Raw genomic sequence first — 24009 nt, 5'->3', positions numbered from 1 at the left:
GGCTCGCCTGGAAATGCTTCTGTCAAAGTAGACAGATGCGAGTGGTCCAGATTTACAAAGTAGGGCCTCATGCTTTGACAGAGCCTTTAAAAAAAAAAAAAAAAAAAAAAAAAACAAAGAAAGTATCCAAATGTGAGGAATCGTAGCTGTTTTCTGGAAAATGCACACCGGTAAAAATACCAGATGCGCTCATTTATCTTTGATAGTTTTTTCCTATATGCCTATGTTATTTTATCACCCTTTATTTTTATCTATTTTAAATAAATGCCCATGTTTTGTTATGTAGCGTGCGCATGATGCTTAAAGATCTGTTTGTGCTTGTTAGTGCAGCCGCATAGCTGCCTTCATTATAAAGACATAACTGACAAGCAAATTCAAATGCAGCTCCCACTCCCCTCCCAATATGAAATTCTATCAGCCACTTTGCATTCATCCATTGAGGACCTTGTTAAATATTTGCAATGTTCCAAGTCACACAGAGCCGAGGCATCATAGCCATTACCATTGAGGTGCGCTCCTCTTTTAAATGTTAATTGCCATTCATCACACATTCTCATTTCATTCCGAGTAAAAAGATGTGCTGTGGGCTGTACTGAAAGCATCTCATTTATTTTCAGTGGTATTAAATATCCACACACTAATAATTCATTCACATCTTCACATCGCTTAGAATTCTGTATGAACGAAATAGGAATATTCTAGCCAATGTCTCGTTCCTAAGCTATCTTGGCAATAATAAGAGAGGTCGTGATGGAATGGAAACATGTTCTTTATCAAAAAAAAAAAAAAAGAAAAGAAGAAATAAGAATGTTAAATAAATGTTCTTTTCAACCTCATTTGACACTTTTTCAGTATAATTTCAAGCATGAAAGTTACTAATTCCTCAAGTTATATTTTTTTTCACAATTGCTTTGGTACGTTTCTCAGATCACACTTCCAATTCCTAAAACTTCTTGTTCATACCTCAAAAAATGTCACACAAAAAGCAAAACAACATGGATTACCTGCAAAAGCCAGTTTTCTGTGCAAAATACTTCGTCTATCACTCAAAATTAAATTTCTCTGTCAATCAATATGTCAGTGCTGTCAGAATGATAAGTCCTTGTTTCATTGTTTACAGACAAGACAGTCAAATTGCTTAGTCATGGTATCAATTGAGCAGTTACTCTGGTGGAAGGCTCTGATGCTGAAGATGGTGTAAGTAAGTTTTGATGACCTTTTTGTGTGGGAGCTTGATTGCAAGATTCAGTTCACACTTTTACGGTTTTTTAACAACCTTTACAGACCATGTCATTGCAATACAGAAAGCAAAAGAGCACTGAGTATCACAAAGAAATATAACATAAAAGCAAACTTAGAAATGTTAACATAAGACAATCAGCAAAACTAAACCTCAAATGTTGTCAGGATTATTCACCCCATTCTTTCTACACATCTTGACGTTCCTCTCTGTTTGGCCACAAATTTTCACCCAGTAACAACGTATGTCTTCTCTTGCTATAGACCCTACTCACCTATGTCACAAAATGACGTGTCGCTGTATCCGGCCGCCATATTGTCCGTATTTTTTAGACCTATTCTCATTGTTTTCAATTAGTCGTGCAAGTTATAGAGCAATTCATGGAAGCCCCGGTGTTATCTGACGCCGTAAACTCATTGGATGCGTTGCATAAAAGGCGTTATGTGGAAAAGCTTCAGTTTATCCATTCGCCAGATCCATATTTGATGCCTAAATCGATGGTTTTTCGACCCGCTGTCTTCGCCGTCTTTGCCTGACCCTGATATTTACAACTATCTTGTCCACACAAAATCAGCCTATTCTCACGAAAGTTTGAAAAACTTTAAGAGCTTGGAGGCTTATAAACAGGGGTGCACATAATTTCTTTGCCCAGGTTCTCAGAGGAGGACCTGGAGATGTGACTTGGTCCTCATTGAGCTTGAGAGCCGACCCGCCTGATGCGATAAATTTATAACAAGCTTTACTTAGAGCCAATTAACTTTAATTAATTATATTAACAATTAATGCTTGATTAATATCAACTGGCACAACAAAACTGCCATTACTTTGAAGTGAAATGTAAGGAAATAAAAAGCACCAATTCAAAATAAAGGGCATTATGCGGCTCCCACATTAACTCCAAGCCTTTTTTAAAAGTGGGATGTCCTCCTCATAAGACCTCATTGAACGTGCATGTTTAGCTTTGTAAAATGCGGGCAAAAACACGTTTGTCAGTGCATGTCGCTGTTCATTACCTTTATTCCGCCACTTGTCCATAGGGCGAGTGGGGTCCTGTTTGACATCGATAGTTTGCTTAATTGCCACATGCTCTGTTTTTTTTCGTGCTTTTCAAAGTTTGGATGGCTGAAATTCTTTGACCCTACATAAAATGCGCTGCTCTTATCGGCGACATTGGGATTCTCACGGCACATTTTGTACCGCATTTCCGTGCGAGCATCATTTGCTTCTAGCCATGGTACATCCTACCGCAGTATCCTCCTGTAGCCACTTTTCAGCAAAAGTCCTTTTTTTCGGTAGCTCCGGTGACGTCTCTGTCGTCTATCTGTCTTTTGATGGGGGTGGGTGAACACGGAAGTAATTACTCAGTGTGGCCTGCCTCTTTGACATTTTGAGAAGTTTTTTTCTCGTGTCCGCCGCAAATACGGTGGTCAGCCATCGGTACACAAAAGCGTATGGAAGTCGTTGAGGGCCAGCGCGTTTGTCTACGTCAGGTACGCATGCGCGCATGCGGACCACTTATGTGCACCCCTGCTTATAAATGCTACGTTACTGGTTGGGTGAAACAGGTCCTCGTACACGAAATTCGGCAGGAATCTATCTTGTGCTCGGGAAGGTGAGTTACGAAATTTTCAATTCAAAATCTTTTGTTCTTGCTAACATCCACTGTCAAGTCTAATGTATTTCATGTCATTTGTCAATGGAGCTAGGGCTTTTAATGTTTATATGGTTTAGCGATAGCACTCTCACTACATACATATATAATATGTAATAAATATGAAGAGCGATAGCACTACTCCAGATTGTCCCAAGTTGAATTTATTTTTTGCCTTTTGACCTCAATAGTGAAATTGTAAATTAATTGTATGACAATTGTCTTATTATCCCCTTATAATTATATATTTTCAGGTAGTTCATTCACAACGTCTGAGTGTATGTTGTCGGCGATTATCCTAGCAATGATCTTAATTGTGGTTGTCAGCCCAAAACCCTCTAAATATATATTAAATGCATCTTACCAGATATAAAATGACTACTACATAATCTGTGGTAGTCGTTTGGAACCCAGTTTTCTCGTCGAATTGCAGCAGTCAATCTCGCTCTCCTCTCCGGGTCTCTAGGAATACGGTAAAACTTCAAGTCTCTCCGTCTATCTTCTCTGTTTTTGCAACCGACCGCCACACACGACTTCACCATTTTGATTATTAATGTTAACGAGCAGAAAAACACGCCATAATAGGAGGAATTTACGAAGCACTTATGCATTAACATGACGAGTATACGGACAACATGGCGCGGGGGCGTGGCTGTGACGTCACGTGAGTAGGGTCTATACAGCGTGGGGAGAATCTTATTGAATGCCTTACTCAGCATCTGCAGGCATCTGCTGTGATGTCACTGCATGCTGCTTTCATGGCATCCAAGAGAGTCATCTGATTGTGAGGCTAGCGATCATACACTTACCATCTCCATGTGGAGAAAAATAATTCTATGGGATTGAGCAATGGGGACTATAGTGGTAGGAACTTCATTCCCGTTCTGTTGTGGGTTGCAAACCACTCCCTGCTTATGTTGGCATGGTGGAAACTCACATTGTCCCAAACTATTACACATTTTGGCAGGTTAAAATAAGTTATGTAGCATAAGTAATGAAAATGCTCAGAAAAATTACATCTTCTGACAACATGTTCATCCATTTTGCATGTAAAGGTGGTGAGACTATTCAATAGAGACCCATGATAATCCATTTTGACCATCATGGCAGATGCAACTGATAATGTTGGAGACGGCAGAGAATTGTACAAAATCATGTGCATGGATGCACAAAAACATCTGCAACTTGCTCAAAGGAATGAGAAACTGCTTTTTTGATGTGCACTGGTGATGCTATGTTGTGAGGATGATCTGAGAAACGTCCCAAAGCAATTGAAAAAAACTAATACGTTCCAACATTAGCACGATTTTTACACATTTAATGACTGATTCAACCTGAAAACTTTCAACTCATTCCAAAATTGCACTTTTGATAATTAGTTTTAAATAGTAGTCTGATTAGGTATAACAAATTCATTCATTCATTCATTCATTCATTCATTCATTCATTCATTCATTCATTCATTCATTTCTTATTTAAAAACTAATATAGTTAAATTACATTAGATATACAGTATAAATTTTTTTTAAAAAATCTTTATTGCACTTGCCATTCGGTTTGCATTTGTTTTGCAGGTCATTGGGCAAATTTGTTGTACACTGTATTCCGGGCTTTGCCTAAATGCATCGCACGGAGCAAGATTTAGCATGTTAGCTTGTTCGGTTGTAGCAGGCGTGTTCTTTGCTGTGTTCCTATCAAAGTTGGAGGGATTTTCCAATAAGAATACATTATAATTCGATGAACTGACAGCCCAAGAACCTACGCTAAATCCTTTATAAATACTGCAAGTATAATTACAAATAGCAAGTACACATAGCAAAACAAATGCATTATAAATACAAATCAGAATATTAAGAATTCTATAATAATAATAATAATAATAATAATGTAACAAACAGGGTTCTAATATGGTGGTTGTGTTTTGCATACTTTTCCTGAACGCACAGCATGACTGACAAGAGAGTGAGAGAGGGAAGTTTTTACTTTTTTTTTTTTTTTTTTAATGTTCTGTTGTTGGCATCGGCTACGGCGGACAGTAGCCGCGCTGTGTTGAACAGGTTCTGAAATAAAAGATGAAAAAACCTGACAAAGCTGGCGACCTTCTTCCCAATTTAAAAATTATAATAACTTTCACCTTAACTAATAAAGACTGGCGAACTGGAGGTCGGAGGAAGACCGTCGAGATCGTAGACATATTCCGAGCCAGTTGTCTAATGCGCACACCTTCATTCATATTCTTCTATCATTTCCATCTTAAGTTCAATGGCAAGCTTCACCTTTTTCCATTTTCCACCACCTAGACTAACCTACATGGGACCCATGTTGATTTCTCTCACAAGAAAATGCGCCAAACTGCCCTCTTGTGGGAAAACAATGAAATTGCGACGCTGTTGTAAATTGTGTTTCGAGCACAACACCATGTTGAGACAAATGACGAGTCTAATTTTACGTCGGATGTTGAAAGGATCGGATGTCGATACGTTCATATGTCGGAGTACCACTGTATTTGTGTGCCAAGAAGTCTAATGGGCAGCTGTATTTTCAGCTTGAGGACACATACAGTATCTGTCTCCTCTGTCCATTGTTGTCTATTTTCTATCGATATGTCTATATCCATGTATGTTTTTTTCAGGCTTTTTTAGGTGAATTTATTAATTTTTTTATAGAATACGTTGTTTTTACATAAAACACTTGAGTGGTCATAGGTGGAGTTTGACTTTTGGGGCCGGGGGGGCACAACATGTTGATGATCCCGAAACGAAGTGTCAGCAATAAAATTAACTTACAATAATATTTATAATAATAAGTTGAAAATAGCGTTTTTTTAATTTCCCATCATTTTTGAGGGGAATTCTTAACCAGGCCGCCTAGGACAGCTATCATTTTCGCCAAGATCGTCATCCATTGAATATGGTATGCCCGCCGGTGTTGGCTCTGTTGTACGATTAGCGTCTTTAGTGGGGCAAATTGAAACTCCGCTCACCATTTTGGCGGGGCTCTGTGGCGTTTCATGGTCCACATTTCAGTCCTTGGTTCTTGCTCAGTAGTTGTCGCTTTTGAAAGCTTAGGTTTGAAAAAATTACGTATATCCATTAGACATGTGCCGGTTACCGGTTTCACGGTTTACCGTGGTGTGAAAACGTCGCGGTTTCAAAACCACTAAAATTTTCCGTCATACCTTAGTACGGTATTTGCTATTTTTCATGTGCCAAAATGCAGCCGAAGTGGCTTGGTGCGGCAGCGCTCACCCCTTCCCATTTGTTGCCTTGAGTGTCAGTGATGCTATTCTGCTAAACAGCCAGCAAACCCACAAACAAATCCTCCAAACACAAGGCGTACTTTTCTTCAATTTATTGAGCTCTCAAATCGTGGTGAAATATACAAATGAATACATTTAAAACGTTGTACAATTGTATTTTTCCACGTGTGATTAGGTTCAACAGGATAGCAGTAGCACCATTAAAAAGTTCGCCAAAAACAAAACGCACATTTTCCTTTCAAATTCAATATACAAACTAACTAAAACTTACAAAGACGAATGTTAGCCTAGGCTAAGCTGGGAGAGCAGCTTCGTTGTGGTTTTATGTCTCACAGCCGCTGAGTGAGAGACAAGCTTGAATGAAGGGGGGGAAAGAAAAAGAATCGCGTCAAAGATCGCTAATTGAGAAAAGGAGGTCTCACTCCTCACTTTTTTTTTTTAGATGAAACCTTTCCTCAACAATATTTACATTTTAACTAATTTATAAAACTAACTTATACATTTTCAACTAACTTATTAACTTATGAATTCTTTGTTCTTTTTAACACAAAGGCATGGCATCATGTAGACTAGAGTTGACACAGTGGCTGAAAATGGCGAAACTTCACTTGAGCTTCCCCCTTAAAAAAAAATCATACAGTATATATTTTTAATTTTATTTAGAAGTCTTTTTACTCTTTATAGCAATTATTTAGTTCTTACACTAATATTGAGCAACTTGAGCTGTGGCTGTGGGTATAGTCTAGGTTCTATTTATTTTAATTTTATATAAAATATGTTATTTTTTGTTTATTTATTTTCACATTATATTCATGTTCCTATTTGCAAATATGTTTTGAAAAGAAATCCTGTTCAATGGAATTTTTTTTTTATTTTATTTTTTTTTAAACCCATACATCTCCAAATTTTGGAGCTATAATTGCAATACCGTGATACCGTGAAACCGCGGTATTTTTGCTCACGGTTATCGTACCGTGAAAATCTCATACCGGCACATGCCTAATATCCATCTTGCCTCTTCAGTCCTTAGATTTTGGCTAAGCAAAGCAAATGACCGTCTAAGGTGCCAGTCACATGATCAAAAAATAATTTTGACCCATTATAAATATCAATCATTTCATTCATTTTTGTTTTTTGTTTTATTGCTTTACAACTTTTACAGACAATATTTTACCGGAAAACTCTTAATTTTAATATCATATATAGGAAAGTCACTTGCATGCAATGACTTTTTTTGGCCACCGCGGGGGGGGGGCATACCTGCCCCCCTTAAACTCCGCGTATGTGAGTGGTCCTCGTGTTGAATGACAAAAAGATATTACTACTGGTTTGGAACTAGCAACTGGTTTGCAAATGTGGATTTTTTTTTACAGTAACGTCTCACTGGCATCACTGAAAATTCCCATATTTATTCATCTTCTGCCATCGACAACATTAGATGTCCATTTCATTCAAACTGGGAGGACTGGCTGTAAATGCTCATGTTTCATGTTCGTTAATTCCCGTCCTTAGTCAAAATAGATTTGTTTACTGGTGCAGTCAATGGCAGCTAATGAGTTAAAACGTATATTTTACATTATTTTCTCTTATTTCCACACTTGAGTATTTATTACTACAGTGTTTCAGTTCAACCTTTGAGCAACAACATGCAAATTCTACAGAAAAACATACTGTATCTTTTATTTTCATTATTATTGATTACGAGTGACTGAACGAATGAGAAAATATGCGTATGTCATCCACCCATTTATTTTCTACCATGTTTTATTCTATTCAAGATCTCATGGATTTGGAGCCTATTGCAGCAGATGGGATCTGAATCCTGGGGGTCAGGTGAGCTACAGATCTGTGTAATGTATTTTTCTAATCCAGTGAAGTAAAAAAAAAGAAAGAAAAATCAATACGTAAAAGTCTAAATTCTTTACACGCTTTTGTGTTATATCTCATTAGAGGGTGCAGAATTTTATAAAGCATTCCAGTGGGGTTTTTGAACTGCATCATCTTCAACCTTAGTGGGACATATTGCTACTGAATAATGTCAGTGAAGATCTCTTGCCTGAGGGAGAACACAGCAGTGTCACCTAAAAGTCGGCAGCACACAAACGCAATGTCATTCGCCAAAACGTGTGATCTTTACAAAACTTGTGGGAAAAAAAGAGCTTTGATTAGACATACCACATCGTGTATTGCAGTAAAAAAAAAATTAGCTGATGCATATTAAAAAGGTGCACTCTGACTTCTTTTGAAAGCAGGTGAGAAGAGCAAGGTAAGGCTAATGAATATCATTACAAAAATCCACCCACTTAGTGTCCTCTTGTCTTGACCATGTCAGTGTGCTCTTTATAACTTTTCTAAAACTATTTCACTGTCATTGCCAATTAAAGATGTCCAGTCATGTGGATTTTCTGTGAATTTTAATGAGTTCATCACTAGCGAATGAACTTTCTCCCACTTCAAATGCATTGGACATCTTTCACTGTCAGTAGCAGCCAATGAGTTAACAATTAACTGTACAAAAATAAATTCCTTGAAATCGTTTAAGGTTCTTTACTTGTTCCTTTGGAACCTTGTGGCGATGCTTTTCAAAGCTCCTCACATATTTTTTTTTTCACCGACCACTAAAGTTTGGGGCTGTCAAAATTATCGGGTTAACGGGCGGTAATTAATTTTTTTAATTAATCATGTTAAAATATTTGACGCATTTAGCGCACATGCCCCACTCAAACAGCTTAAAATGACAGCACAGTGTAATGTCCACTTGTTACTTGTGTTTTTTGGTGTTTTGTCACCCTCTGCTGGCGCTTGGGTGCGACTGATTTATGGGTTTCAGCACCACATGAGCAGAGTGTAATTATTGACATCAACAATGGCAAGCTACTAGTTTATTTTTTAATTGAAAATTTTACAAATTTTATTAAAACGAAAACATTAAGAGGGCTTTTAATTTAAAATTTCTATAACTTGTACTAACATTTATCTTTTAGGAACTACAAGTCTTTCTATCCATGGACCGCTTTAACAGAATGTTAATAATGTTAATGCCATCCTGTTGATTTATTGTTATAATAAACAAATACAGTATTTATGTACCGTATGTTGAATGTATATATCCGTCTTGTGTCTTATCTTCCATTCCAACAATAATTTACAGAAATATATGGCATATTTTATAGATATGGTTTGAATTGCGATTAATGGCGTACTGCAAGCAACATGTCACTTCCGTTCATTAATATTCATGACATTAGCTACTGTTGCTAAGTAGGGACAAGCCACCGTTTGTCCCCAATAGGAAATGAACGGAAATTGTGTATGAAGGAAATGTTTACAGAGCTAAACCTACCAATTCTCTCCGAAAATGAAGTGCCTGGTGCCAAATTCACTGGCAAAGATGTGGAAGAACATAAAAATGTTCAGTTAAAGAGATGGCTTGAGTGTCGAAGGCTGAAAAAGACGAAAAAAACGAGCCGAACTAAACATAGCTTTAGCTTTTTTATCGACGCGACTGACAATGACATTCTCCTTTTTCAACAAGCTATCGTTTACCATCAGCCCTGTCTTTCTTATATATCCTCTGGTTGTCCTACGTCTCTTACCGTTCATGGGGGTAATTTAGTTAGCTTTGTATAGCGATCGCAAATGCTACTCAGTGACAGCCAACGAATATATATATATATATATATATATATATATATATATATATATATATATATATATATATACAGTGCCTTGCAAAAGTATTCGGCCCCCTTGAATCTTGCAACCTTTCGCCACATTTCAGGCTTCAAACATAAAGATATGAAATTTAATTTTTTTGTCAAGAATCAACAACAAGTGGGACACAATCATGAAGTGGAACAACATTTATTGGATAATTTAAACTTTTTTAACAAATAAAAAACTGAAAAGTGGGGCGTGCAATATTATTCGGCCCCTTTACTTTCAGTGCAGCAAACTCACTCCAGAAGTTCAGTGAGGATCTCTGAATGATCCAATGTTGTCCTAAATGACCGATGATGATAAATAGAATCCAAATGTATGTAATCAAGTCTCCGTATAAATGCACCTGCTCTGTGATAGTCTCAGGGTTCTGTTTAAAGCGCAGAGAGCATTATGAAAACCAAGGAACACACCAGGCAGGTCCGAGATACTGTTGTGGAGAAGTTTAAAGCCGGATTTGGATACAAAAAGATTTCCCAAGCTTTAAACATCTCAACGAGCACTGTGCAAGCCATCATATTGAAATGGAAGGAGCATCAGACCACTGCAAATCTACCAAGACCCGGCCGTTCTTCCAAACTTTCTTCTCAAACAAGGAGAAAACTGATCAGAGATGCAGCCAAGAGGCCCATGATCACTCTGGATGAACTGCAGAGATTTACAGCTGAGGTGGGAGAGTCTGTCCATAGGACAACAATCAGTCGTACACTGCACAAATCTGGCCTTTATGGAAGAGTGGCAAGAAGAAAGCCATTTCTCAAAGATATCCATAAAAAGTCTCGTTTAAAGTTTGCCACAAGCCACCTGGGAGACACACCAAACATGTGGAATAAGGTGCTCTGGTCAGATGAAACCAAAATTGAACTTTTTGGCCACAATGCAAAACGATATGTTTGGCGTAAAAGCAACACAGCTCATCACCCTGAACACACCATCCCCACTGTCAAACATGGTGGTGGCAGCATCATGGTTTGGGCCTGCTTTTCTTCAGCAGGGACAGGGAAGATGGTTAAAATTGACGGGAAGATGGATGCAGCCAAATACAGGAACATTCTGGAAGAAAACCTGTTGGTATCTGCACAAGACCTGAGACTGGGACGGAGATTTATCTTCCAACAGGACAATGATCCAAAACATAAAGCCAAATCTACAATGGAATGGTTAAAAAATAAACGTATCCAGGTGTTAGAATGGCCAAGTCAAAGTCCAGACCTGAATCCAATCGAGAATCTGTGGAAAGAGCTGAAGACTGCTGTTCACAAACACTCTCCATCCAACCTCACTGAGCTCGAGCTGTTTTGCAAGGAAGAATGGGCAAGAATGTCAGTCTCTCGATGTGCAAAACTGATAGAAACATACCCCAAGCGACTTGCAGCTGTAATTGGAGCAAAAGGTGGCGCTGCAAAGTATTAACGCAAGGGGGCTGAATAATATTGCACGCCCCACTTTTCAGTTTTTTATTTGTTAAAAAAAGTTTAAATTATCCAATAAATTTTGTTCCACTTCACAATTGTGTCCCACTTGTTGTTGATTCTTGACAAAAAATTACAATTTTATATCTTTATGTTTGAAGCCTGAAATGTGGCGAAAGGTTGCAAGGTTCAAGGGGGCCGAATACTTTTGCAAGACACTGTATATATATATATATATATATATATATATATATATATATATGGCGGAAAACAGACAAGACTGAAAAAGCAGTTTCTGCTCTTGCACTCCTCTTTAAAAGAAACTGATGTATTTTAAGCCAAAAGAACTGTTGTGTTTGATAGAACAATAGGTATATATGCTGCCATAGCAGATTCATGGCGCACTAAGCCTCCGAACTATTTTTAATTTGTCCGTTTTACCCTGAAAACCCCCATTTACAGACGTTGCGCAACCGCTTTTGTTTTAACCTGGCCATAAAAAGAAGGTAAGTAATTATATTTGTTATTCAAAATGTCTGTCATTTTTAGCTTAGAATCATTAATTGATGTCTAAACTTTAGTTTAAAAAATCAAAATGACTTTAAAATTATTCACTCGCATATCTTAAACTTTTAAACAAATTATGTCACAATGAAAAAATTGGCGTCTGTAAAAAGTCACTGATATCTACCTCATAACTATCACTTAATTGTATTTTTTTGTTACTGTCGCATTTTCCCCGATATGTTAAATGATAATCGATCCAAACAAAAAAAAAAAATTGAAGAATAACGTTTAAAAGGGTAACTATATGAAAAAGAAAATCTCAACCACCCTTTGTTGTCTGCGATTTCTGCATCGCGACCCCTGTCATATCACAATGTTTCACCCATAAAATAAAAAAATAATCCGGCTGTAGCCATTCACAGCTGTGTCTTGACACTCAGTGATACACGCTACATGGAGTTTTTGGATCGAAACAAGGTAAGTACACGATAATATATCGTTAAAATCGTGGCGTCTTTAATTCTGCTCTCGTGTGCTCTCGCCTCCAATTAGGGTTTTGCTGTTTAAAAAATGTTTTTTTTTTTTTTTTTAAATGCCTTCCTGTTCAAAATGTTTGTTCCCCCAGAAAATTGAGATTTTAAACTTTCCAATGATGTATCACACATGCATTTTGGACAATTTTGAAAGTTGGCCAAATTGAGGGTCTCAGAGCGGAACTTCAAGTCACCTGAGTGTTTTCTGCCATATATATATATATATATATATATATATATATATATATATATATATATATATATATATATATATATATATATATATATATATATATATATATATATATATATAACAGAAACGGTAACAGTGGCAGTCAGATACCATTGTAATTCTTTTCAGGTCATTCATTGTCAGACAGAAGCAGTACAGCACAGTGTTACGCTAAAAGAATAAGTTAAAAATATAAAAATGGCTTACCTCTTAGTCCTCTGAAAGACCATGCCAACCCAACATAATGTTTACTGCATATGAAATGTGAATGGATTCATCGAGCTGGTGTTAAAGTCCGCGCAAGTTGATTCGGTCTTCACATTTTTTCCTCCCGAGTTTTTGGTTTCCGGAAACGTAAGAAGAAACATCCTTCATGTGTCGTAATGTCTAGAGTCGTTTCTACAAGTTCCAAAAAAGCAATGCGTGATCGGCATGTTCGTTTTTGAAAGATTACCGGCAAAAAGTAGCACAAATTACATTAAGTCTATGCGAGGGCGGGTCTATAATGTCCCACTTCGGCTTTACTTCCGCTTTACGATGCGACGTCACGGTCTAAAAATAGCCTGCGTGCGGTACGCCATTACGATTAATTAATTTTTAAGCTGTAATTAACTCGATTAAAAATTGTAATCCTTTGACAGCCCTACTAAAGCTATCAGCCAGTTCTGAGAAAAAAAATTTCGCCAAAATTTGACATTTACATTTGCAATGGCTCCATTCAGTTCCAATGACACATTCAATTCCCGTTAAAACTTCCCATTTACTCTTTTTGGTTATCAACTTCCTTTGGGGGTCGTTTTTATGGACAAAAACTTTACCCCAAATTAACAGGAAGTGACATGAAAAGCCTCCAAAATCAATGGGAAGTGACCAATAAACAGGAAGTGACCCGAGAACGCCATATAATCAATAGAAAAGTGTCCTAATTTTTTGGGAATCGACCCCAGAATGCCCAAAAATGCACAGGAAGTGGCCAAAAGTTAACTATAAACTGGGACTTGGCTGTGAACGCTAATCTTTCAGTTCCATTGAACTAGGAAGGGGGAATGGATAAATGTTCTTTGGCCCTCCCATTAAAAATGGTCTAGCGATGTCAATGGCAGCTAATGGGTTAATGGACACTAGAACTACCAAGGGCGGATCAGTTGATACAAATCACTTTTGTACCCAGAGAGGGGTCATCTGACTCTAATCAGCATATCTGTGAGCATTGAGGTCCTCATTAGTCATTCCCATTCACACTTGCAAAACCACAGGGTTGGATTGCTCCAATTAGCATCTTGAGTGTTTGCAAGGCAGGGCGGCCTTGGCTTTGTCGGACAGCGGACCGCTCAGACAAGCAATCGAGAGGGCAACCTTTTTAAAGTATGTTTTAGTGTTTGGTAACTGCTCAGTATGGTTGTCTAATGTGATCGAATTGTGCACGAATTGACAAACTTGTGAAGATATGGGAGCACTTTTTTCTTGCTGGGGATTTGTTGCAGAGGACTGTCTGACATTACAGCATTGAGTAAGAACAGCTGTCTCAATCTCTCTGAATAATTAGTTGCAGTGTTTCTTGTATGTATGGAGCTATAATTGTCATATTGCTAATGATGGATAGCTGATGATGCACAACACAAGTCATTTTTTTGCACAAAAAAAGCTTTTTATTCAATAAAGGAATGTTTGTGAAAAAGACATCAAAAGAAACTGCAAGGGATGGTGTAATAAAAAAAAATTAAAAAAAACATTTTTTATGTGGTGACATATGACACTTCGCCCTTTTCCCAGGGCTATGTGTTGGAGGTTGTTGCCGAAGCAGTTTTTCCCTCTACGCCCTGAAGAACTCGTCTAAGTATCCTTGAGCAAGATACTGAACCCCACGTTGCTGCTGGTGCTATGTCACCAGTAGGTGGATGGGGATATAGTGTAAAGCGCTTTAAGGGCCTTGAAAGGTGGACAAGCGCTATGTAAGTATAATCATATATATATCAATCATATTATAGAACACGCCGACTGGCCATCTCCGTGTCCCTCCGTGTTTGAGATATCCAATTGAGGCCTGGATTTGCAAATATTCAAGATGATAATTGCAGCTATCCAGAGTGAAACCACCCCTTCACACCGAGGCAGCCACTCCACAGGAGTATGTAGGGGGGTGGTCTGCTTGATTGCGTGTTTGAGTGGTTTATTGTTTGACAAAACCAAGTAGTCAGTTTGGTATCGGGGTCATCTGACGCCCTTCTGGTTTCTTTACTATAGCAAAAAAAAAAGAAAAAAAAACAAAAAATGGGACTTCCAGTGTTAACAAGGAAGTGACTGGAAAATACCCCAAAATTAATAGTGACAGAAAATTTACTGGAAGTAATCCATTGGAGAGCAAAGCATCCTCACACAATTTCTACAGAAATGAATGTTTTAGTTTCAATTTAAGGGGTTAGTTGGTTTTGCGATTCAATCAAAAGTTGTCAGCGTTCGCTCTTTTAAATGAATGGAAAATACCATATTAATAAAAGTCTTAAAAAGATCCCGAATATGGATACAGACTGGTCCATGCTATGATTAGGAATATGCTGCCTTGGACTTTGAAGGGTATTTTCAGTTAAAGCTCTAGCTTGACACAATGGACCTATACAATACGTGTGGACCCGAGGACTTGGGGATATGGACTCATATAAGGAAATCCCCTCTACAAAGAGAGGAGGTGAACGGCAGTTATTTAACAAGATGTCCCAGTCAGCAGAGTGGGGATTAAAACGCACAAGTGCTTATCTGGCATGAAGGCTTTGACTTAAAACTGTAGATTCCCACAAAAATTAGGTCGGAAAAGGTCATATCGGCGAAGCTGTTGTTCCAACAAGAGCACAATTAAGACTTATTTTTACTTTTTTCGTAGATGTTGTTGTACTCATAGGCTGATGTTATTATATTCAACCCTTTATTTAGGAGCTTCTTTAACTCACTGGCTGCCATTGACGGCGCTAGACGTCCAATGCATTTGGACTGGTCATATACTACTTAACTCATTGCATGCCACTGACAGCGCTAGATGTCAAATCCATTTTGAACGAATGTTCATTCGCCCCTCCCAGTCCAAATGGATTGGACTTCTAGTGCCGTCAATGGCACTCAAAGATGAGCATTCACAGCCTGTTCTCCAAGTTTAAACAAACTGGACGTCTGTCGCTGTCAATGGAAGACAGAGAGTTAAATATGATGACATCTGAAAGTAAAATATCAACTTTACAGTGTATTAGAGGCCATAGTGTAATGCATTAATTAGGCGTTATACCTTATTACTAGTGACACAGTTATTTTTTTTTTAAATGTGTGATTAATTATGGCCCTTCCCACATCCGGTGGTTTGATGAAAATGCAGCTTCGGACCTCCGGGTAAAAACATGAGCTTCTCTCGTGGCCGCCAGAGGCACATTATTTTCGGCTACACTGGCCCGGACAGTCGAGGTGAAAATCTGGTTGTGAGCAAAACTTAATCTTGGCTTTAATTCATCTTTTCAAGTTTCTTGTTTCTTATGTGGTTTAAATTTGAATTTGTTGTAGTAATAAATGTTTTTGCAAGGTAAGCACATTGGTCCACTCCTATTTTATTTAAAACTTAATATAGAATTGTATATGCATTTAAAACAGCCTCCCAAAAAAGTATAGTTTGCTGTTAATCACAAATTAACTATGGATCACATGTGATTAATCACGATTAAAAAATTCAATCGCTTGACAGCACTACCGTATTTTTCGGACTATACGTCGCACCTGCGTATAAATCGCACCATCCTAAAAATGTGCAATAAAAAGGAAAAAAATATTATATACGTCACATTTTTGGGGGGAAATTTATTTGATGGAATCCAGCAACAAGAACAGACATGTCATTTTGAAAAGCAATTTAAAATACAATAGAGAACAAAAGGCTGGATAGGTGTAGATCAGGGGTAAAAAAATCCAGCTGACCCGACAGGCCCGCGGGTATTAAAGCCCAACACGGACAGAGCCCGATCAATTAACTTGATTACCTTGCCCGAGCACGAAAAAACACGAAATTTTATGTTTTATTTGTAGGCCCGAGCCCGAAAAAACCCGAAATTGTATGTTTTATTTGTAGACACGATCCCGAAAAAAACAACAAAATTGTATGTTTTATTTGTGAGGACTCAGGAGAAGGAGGAAATGTGGGGATACGATGCGTGGTTTCGTTTTGTGTGGTCACGTTTGTGACGATGCCGGTGCATATATGCAAAATGATGACGAATTAAAGCCTGTCTTTTGTAAAGAATTCTCCTAGGTAAACAAGACTGTAAGATGGATATTCAATAAACATTTATATCTTTTATATTTGCGTGTCTGTTCTAACAGGCGGATAGTGGATTCGACATTTACTTTAATCTCCTCGATTTGGCAGAAAAACAACGTTTTCTCAATGTTTAAATAGTCTAAATATTTTTAGGATCATTATAAATGCATTTACACAACGAAATAACGCTGGAAAAGTTTGTTAAATATATTTCTTGTATGAGACCAAAGTGCCACATTCGTTTCCATTCAGAGAAGCCGATACAGGTTTCCTATAGCATCTTCAACAATCAATTTGAATCCTTTCCATATCCCACTCCTACCACAGTTGTTTGCTTTTCAGTTCCTCTGTCTTTAGTTTGTTTTTCACTCCTATAGCTGCTCCATGTCAAAAAGGAAATACCAGGATGCTCGCGGAGGGCGCCAAAGCGCGGGAGGGGAAGATTGAAAAGAGAGCCACTGTGTTCACGTGCGCAGGCATGCACATCGCCTTCTCTGTTTTATCCAAATTATTTATTTTATTTAAAATCCATACACCGTTTAAGTATAAATATATGAAAATATATTTATTTTAAAAAAGTTAAGTCAACGAGAGAGAAGTCGGCCCGACCTGACCGTAAATAATCACACATAAGTCGCTCCAGAGTATAAGACGCATAACCTCTGCCAAACTATGAAAAAAACTGCGACATATAGTCCAAAAAATATGGTAATTAATTTTTAACTGTATTCATTCATAAAAATATAATGATTAATCATGATAAAATATATCATAGACTACCAGTTGACAGGAAACGGGGCACGAGACCGTTCCGTAGTGGGCCTATTTTCAAAAACTCAAATATTTTCATACCCAAAGCCGCTAGCGACCTAAAGCAAAAACAGGCATATATGAGTCTCCATGAGCAAAGGCATAAAAAAATTCAAAGTCGTTCCCTAGTAAATTCCTGATTAATTATGTTTTTCTATTAGTAAAACAAAACTGAAAATGGCTTTAAAATTCTCAGATTTCACATTAAATGCACAAAAATCACCAAATGCATAGATAATCACCTATGTTTTCATGATCAATATCAATATTCAACATGAAGGTTTTTGCCCAAAATAGCGACTTAAGTTTTTTTTATTTAGTGCAAGTTTTCAACAGCGAATAAATTACTCCATTTTCATATCAGTAACTTAATACCTGATGAAAGCATGCAGAATCATCTTAATTTTACTCAACAAAGGCAAAATTTGCATTTTTCTATGTACAATCACAACTTATTTAGGTTGAATTCCGATGTCACTATTGCTTCAGCACGTCTTACCGGCTATCTGGCCCTCTTCGTTTTTAGATTGAAATTTTACACAAAATAAAACACGTATGAGCTATTTTTTTTTTTTGTATGGACGCAGAAATGTCTAAATAACTAATTTATTTCCACCAAAAAAAACGAACAGTTGGCCGAAAATTACCTGATTATTTGAAGTTGCGTTATTGTGTATGAATACAAAATATAACATCACCAAGTTGAAAATTCTTTTAAATAAATGCGTAAATCCCGGAATCTCTATAGATACAGCATGAACATAAAACAGTCTAGATCAGTGGTTCTTAACCTGGGTTCGATCAAACCCCAGGGGTTCGTTGACTCAGTTTAAGGGGTTCGGTGAAGGTTATGACACTCAGTGCCATATTTTTGGATGCTGACTAAATCTAGACAAAGTGGCGTATTAGACCACGTTTTGGACTGGTTAGTCCCCAATATACAGCTGCTTTATTCCAATTCCTCTATTGTCTATCAAATGGGAGGAAAAACTGGTTTGCTCAGTGAAAGGTTGACTCTCACTTGGTATGAGGTAGTACAACAGACCTACGGGTGGCGCGCACTGCATTGACATACAAAAACAACAACATTGGCGTCACATTTTGTGATAGAATGATTATCTCGACATGAAAAAAAATAGAAACAGTTGAAATGATTTTAGTTTAATTTCATTCTCCAATGTGAAAAGCAAATCAAAAGGAAACATTATTTGGTTGGTCACAGTGTTTATTGGATTTATGAGAGGTTAATTATATGTATATTTTTTTAACATGTGTTTCATTAAATTTGATATCATTTGAGATAGGGTTGTTCCGATCATGTTTTTTTGCTCCCGATCCGATCCCGATCGTTTTAGTTTGAGTATCTGCCGATCCCGATATTTCCCGATCCGATTGCTTTTTTTTGCTCCCGATTCAATTCCAATCATTCCCGATAATTTTTCCCGATCATATACATTTTGGCAATGCATTAAGAAAAAAAATGAATAAAACTCGGACAAATATATACATTCAACATACAGTACATAAGTACTGTATTTGTTTATTATGACAATAAATCCTCAAGATGGCATTTACATTATTAACATTCTTTCTGTGAGAGGGATCCACGGATAGGAAGACTTTTGACTTTGTATATTGTGACTATTTCCATTTAGTGTATTTGTTGAGCATTCAGTAAATGATACTGTAGACATGCCCAAATGCATGATGGGAAGTGGAACCATGACTGTGCGTAGTGCCACCAATTAATATATCTTCTCTGCGTTGGGAAATAACATAAGGTGTTAAGAAAAAGATCAATTGCTACCTTGCCTCCCCACATTGCTTCCCATGATATTTCTAATCGTAGGGAGATGGATTGTAAGGCTTTAGCCAATTATATAAAGGCTCCAGTGGCTGCCAAAATTCTCTCTACTCATTTTACTCTGCCTTTTATCACTCTATATAGGTAAAACGGCGCCATTACAGATTGAGCGCGACAATGCGTGAGTGAGTGGGTCGTACAACGCATGCATTAATTGCGATAAATATTTTAACGTGATACATTTTTTAAAAAATTAATTACCGCCGTTATCGGGATAAATTTGATAACCCTACATTAAGCCTAAACTAAAGACTCTGGATGAGTGTAATATATTATGTCTGTAACGTTAAATGCAATTAGAAAACGATTTAATAAAAAAATATATATATATTAAGAAAAGGCATGGCCGATATTTTTTTGCCGATTCCGATACTTTGAAAATGACGTGATCGCGATCGATCGGGATGCCGATCGATCGGGACATCTCCAATTTGAGATGTAAACATAACAGAAACTGCACAGTCAAGCTTAATGCAACTAAGCAAGTTTAATGTTGAACAATATAAGATTTATTCCTCCAAATTTGAATGAAAAATTCTTAGATATGCGGATTGGGCCAGTCCTGGTTTAGTTGTCTGGTGATGCTGCAGGCATAAAGATACACTTTGGCTTGTTTATAAACATGCTGTCTAAATGAGAAGAAATTTGAATGGAAATCCACTTAGGTTTTAGCTTGCTAGCTTAGATATATCAATTTTGAATTGGTAAAAAAAAAAAAAAAAAAAAAAAAAGATTTTTAATTCCAAACGGTTCGGTTAATGCACGTGAAAGACTCATGGGGTTCGTTACCTTGAGCAAAGTTAAGAACCACTGGTTTAGATTCTTAGTTAAAAGCAAAAACCAGGCAGTTATTAGTCCTTTTACGTAAATATTTCAAGCTAATGTTACGCTAATTTTTTCCATTTATTTCATTTCTTTCACAACGTTTCAAAGTGCATGCATGGTGATACTTTATTTAATAATTACCTTGAATCCTTGACCAAATCACTCTCGAGATACTCCTGCCTGCTTGTATGCGCTAAAACTTTTGTCCTATTTCCACCTAAAACTGGCATTAGAACGCAGCGGGTGTTTGAATTTATCGCAGTGGAAGCCGCAACAACGCTCTGCCTGGCCCGGCCCCCTACGGGAAGCCGTGGCACAATGTCTGTAGAAGGTGTCTCGTCAACTGATAGTGAAGTCTATAAATATATATAAGTATAATTGAAACCTGCCCCATGTACTGTATACCAAATATTATATTGAAGTCTATATATGACCCAAAATGTAATATCCACATAGAATAGAATAGAATAGAATAGAATAGAATAGAATAGAATAGAATAGAATAGAATAGAATAGACCTTATTTGACATCATACATAGTAAAGTGAGAAGAAAAATAGCTACCCCCTTTCAGTGCATCACACAATGAATTAATATCATACATAAATAGATAACATACAATAAAATTATCTAAAAAAAATAAAATAAAACAATTCAGAAGGAAGTAGAGTGTTGATGTTGAAGTAAATAAATACATTGTTAACCAGTAATCATAATTAGCAGCAGTCAATAATAGTAGCAGCATCGAAAATAATGCAACAAGGTCAGTGGTTACATGTTTGCATTGAGAAAGGTCTTTATGAGGTTAAGATTTTATAATTACTAAAATAGTCTCTTGCCATATGAAGGGTTTAAAATAAGTCCTCACAAATACACTTTATTTTGCTTAATAGATAAATTTGCATTGCAGTCCGGCAGAAATAATTTTTGTCCAAGTAAAGTGAATTTCAAATTTGTACATTAGCATTCATACGTTTGGTGTAGTTCCGGGCTCATACAACACTATCATAGAAATTACAATATACAATTTCTAGTTTCAAAGGAATTAAATCTACGTTTTAACATATTTTAGATATAATGAGCTTGACCTCTCATGTCTTGCCATGTCCGCTTTTTCACACCAGAGTAAATGGCACAAATAAAGACTTAGCTTTCAGACCTTTTTTCCAGTACTTTCTCTGTGCCATCAGCTTGACAGTCAAATTAACTGCTGTGTTCCAACATGACAGTGACCTCAAGCATGCCGAGGACTAACATTTTAGAATGGCCTACCCAAAGTTCTGACCTTGTGCATATTGAGAAAATGTAACAGCTGTACTGTGACTATTGAAGACAAATGGAAATACGTCTGCTAATTTTAATCTTCATATATAATCATGATCATTATGAAACATTAAAAAGGCATCATAGACTCGTGTGATGTCATTGTTGAAGTAGGTTTTGTTGCTTTCCTGAGTCCTAAAATATGAAATTTCAAACCACAAGGACTTCGAATAGCCTAGCTTTAAGACCGGGACCTATTTTAAACTCCCAAATGCTTTTCTACTGCTTAACACTTTCCACCGACACATAAGGAGAGCTCAAGCAGAAAGGATTTGCCCCATTCCAGGATTGTACCTGTTGTAAATGATAGATTCAGAGAGAGGCAAGAAAACGGAATAATAATCTCTTTGACGAAAGACATGACAAGTGACTAGACATAGAAAAGAAACCAAGCATACAGAAAATTGGATTTTCAAGAGTGCCTTGTCTTGGAAAAAATGACCACTCAGGTAGCATCAGAGAGGCAGACTGGCTTTCATTAGCCTAGTCATTTGGCACCACTGAAGCATGAAGATGGTTAAGTGATATTATGTTAACCCCCTGTTTTACATCTGGAATAGAAATTAAATGTAATTAGGTGGTGATTGTACTTCCTTCACCGTTTTCCACATATATGCAGATGGACTGAAGTCATTTTCGGACTTTCTGTGCCATTGTTCTCATCTAAAGCCCCTCAATTTTTACCAATAATTGACAAAGATCACAGACATTGGCTCGGTGGGACAAAATAGTGAATTTAAAAGCGGACCCATAAAAAAGGAAGTGGTGTGTCTCAGTCCTATTAGATCTCTGACAGACGTTAGATGATGAATTTCTCTATGCAGGTTGATAATCCTGCTATAATTTTTCTAGCAAATGGCCAGAACCAGGATGTGACAGTGGCAAATAGAACACAAAAAAATGAATAATTGATGCAATTTTTGATATGATGTTACGATTTTAAAAGGGGACTTTTTCATTGCCATTATGTGGGTCTTAAAACTCTTTAAATGAGTTTATCACTAATAGACGTCCAATCCATTTGAAGCGGGAGGGTTGGCAGTGACGTCTAGCGTTGTCCATGGAAGCAAATGAATTAATAAGAAAAATGCAAGAATATCCTCCATTTAACCTTACCATCAAGGGAAATCATCAAGGCAAAAACAAATAACCAAGTATCGATACTTTTGTAATTAAATATCTCATCCGGATACAATATTTTAATATTGATACTTTAGTACTTTCCCGTACCTTTGACTACTCATCGGTGTGTACAAATTAGGCCTGCAAAACAAATTGTTTGAACATCGTCAACGCAATGTGACCATGCACAATAGTTCCATGTGATTTTTTTTTCTTTTAGTACATTGCTGATTTCAATTATTATCAGTAGTAGTAGTAGTAGTAGTATGTAGTAGTATAATAATTTTTTTTTTCTATTTGTGATTAAATGTGATTTTTATGTATAACTTTATTTCCTGTTTCGATTGTATTTGTTTTTATGTTCTATTGATTTAATGTAATTTTTATGATCTTCATGTGATGTAAAGCACTTTGAATTGCCTTGTGTTGAATTGTGCTGTATAAATAAATTTGCCTTTGGCTTTGCCTAGTGTAAACTTTTGTTTTTCTTCATAAAAGCCACAATTGTACAGAGACATGGATCCCTGGATCCCTTTTATACACATCAATCTTCATCATTCACAGATAAACCTCCTTACCCTGCATTAAACAGTTTTATATGAATACTAGGGATCCAAGTCACCTGATTTATAGAATCTGCTGATTCTGAGTCTCGATCCAATACCGGAATTTTTTTTTTTTTTTTTTTGCTTTAGCACTCACGCTGCCGAGAACAGCCTCTCACTCAAGCCCATTTCAAACACTCCGAAACACCAGGAATATCGCAGGATTTAACCGCAGCAGTTGTATATGAAAACAATTTCCGGGGTCGACTGGCACTGAGATTACGCGGACATTTCACGGGTCGCGTCTTAGTATAATATCCTCGACTTTCCTGGGAAGCGGTTTGCATGAAAGCAGGCGTTGAATTCCCGGGTCACAGCATGATGGCTGATGACGTAAATATCATGGTTGGCCGATCGGCACTTCCTCCCTCTTCACTTTACGACAGAAAGCGGTAAACAGACATCGCAATTATCAACATAGCAAGCTGGAAATAGCAAAATGAAACTGCAAACATAACGAAATTAAATGGCTATGCGATCATAGAGCCAAGGAAGAAAGTCCATATTTGTGTGGTTTGTTTTGTTGCCAATGTTAGGGTCTGCTACTGCGGAAACAAGGTTGTACTTAACCCTTTAACACTGAACGTGTCGGATGCGACACGTTTACGCATATCAT

Source organism: Corythoichthys intestinalis, chromosome 12, assembly GCF_030265065.1.
Source record: "Corythoichthys intestinalis isolate RoL2023-P3 chromosome 12, ASM3026506v1, whole genome shotgun sequence".
NCBI lineage: Eukaryota > Metazoa > Chordata > Actinopteri > Syngnathiformes > Syngnathidae > Corythoichthys > Corythoichthys intestinalis.
The sequence above is the reverse complement of the archived record's forward strand: the minus strand, read 5'-3'. Positions refer to the sequence as shown.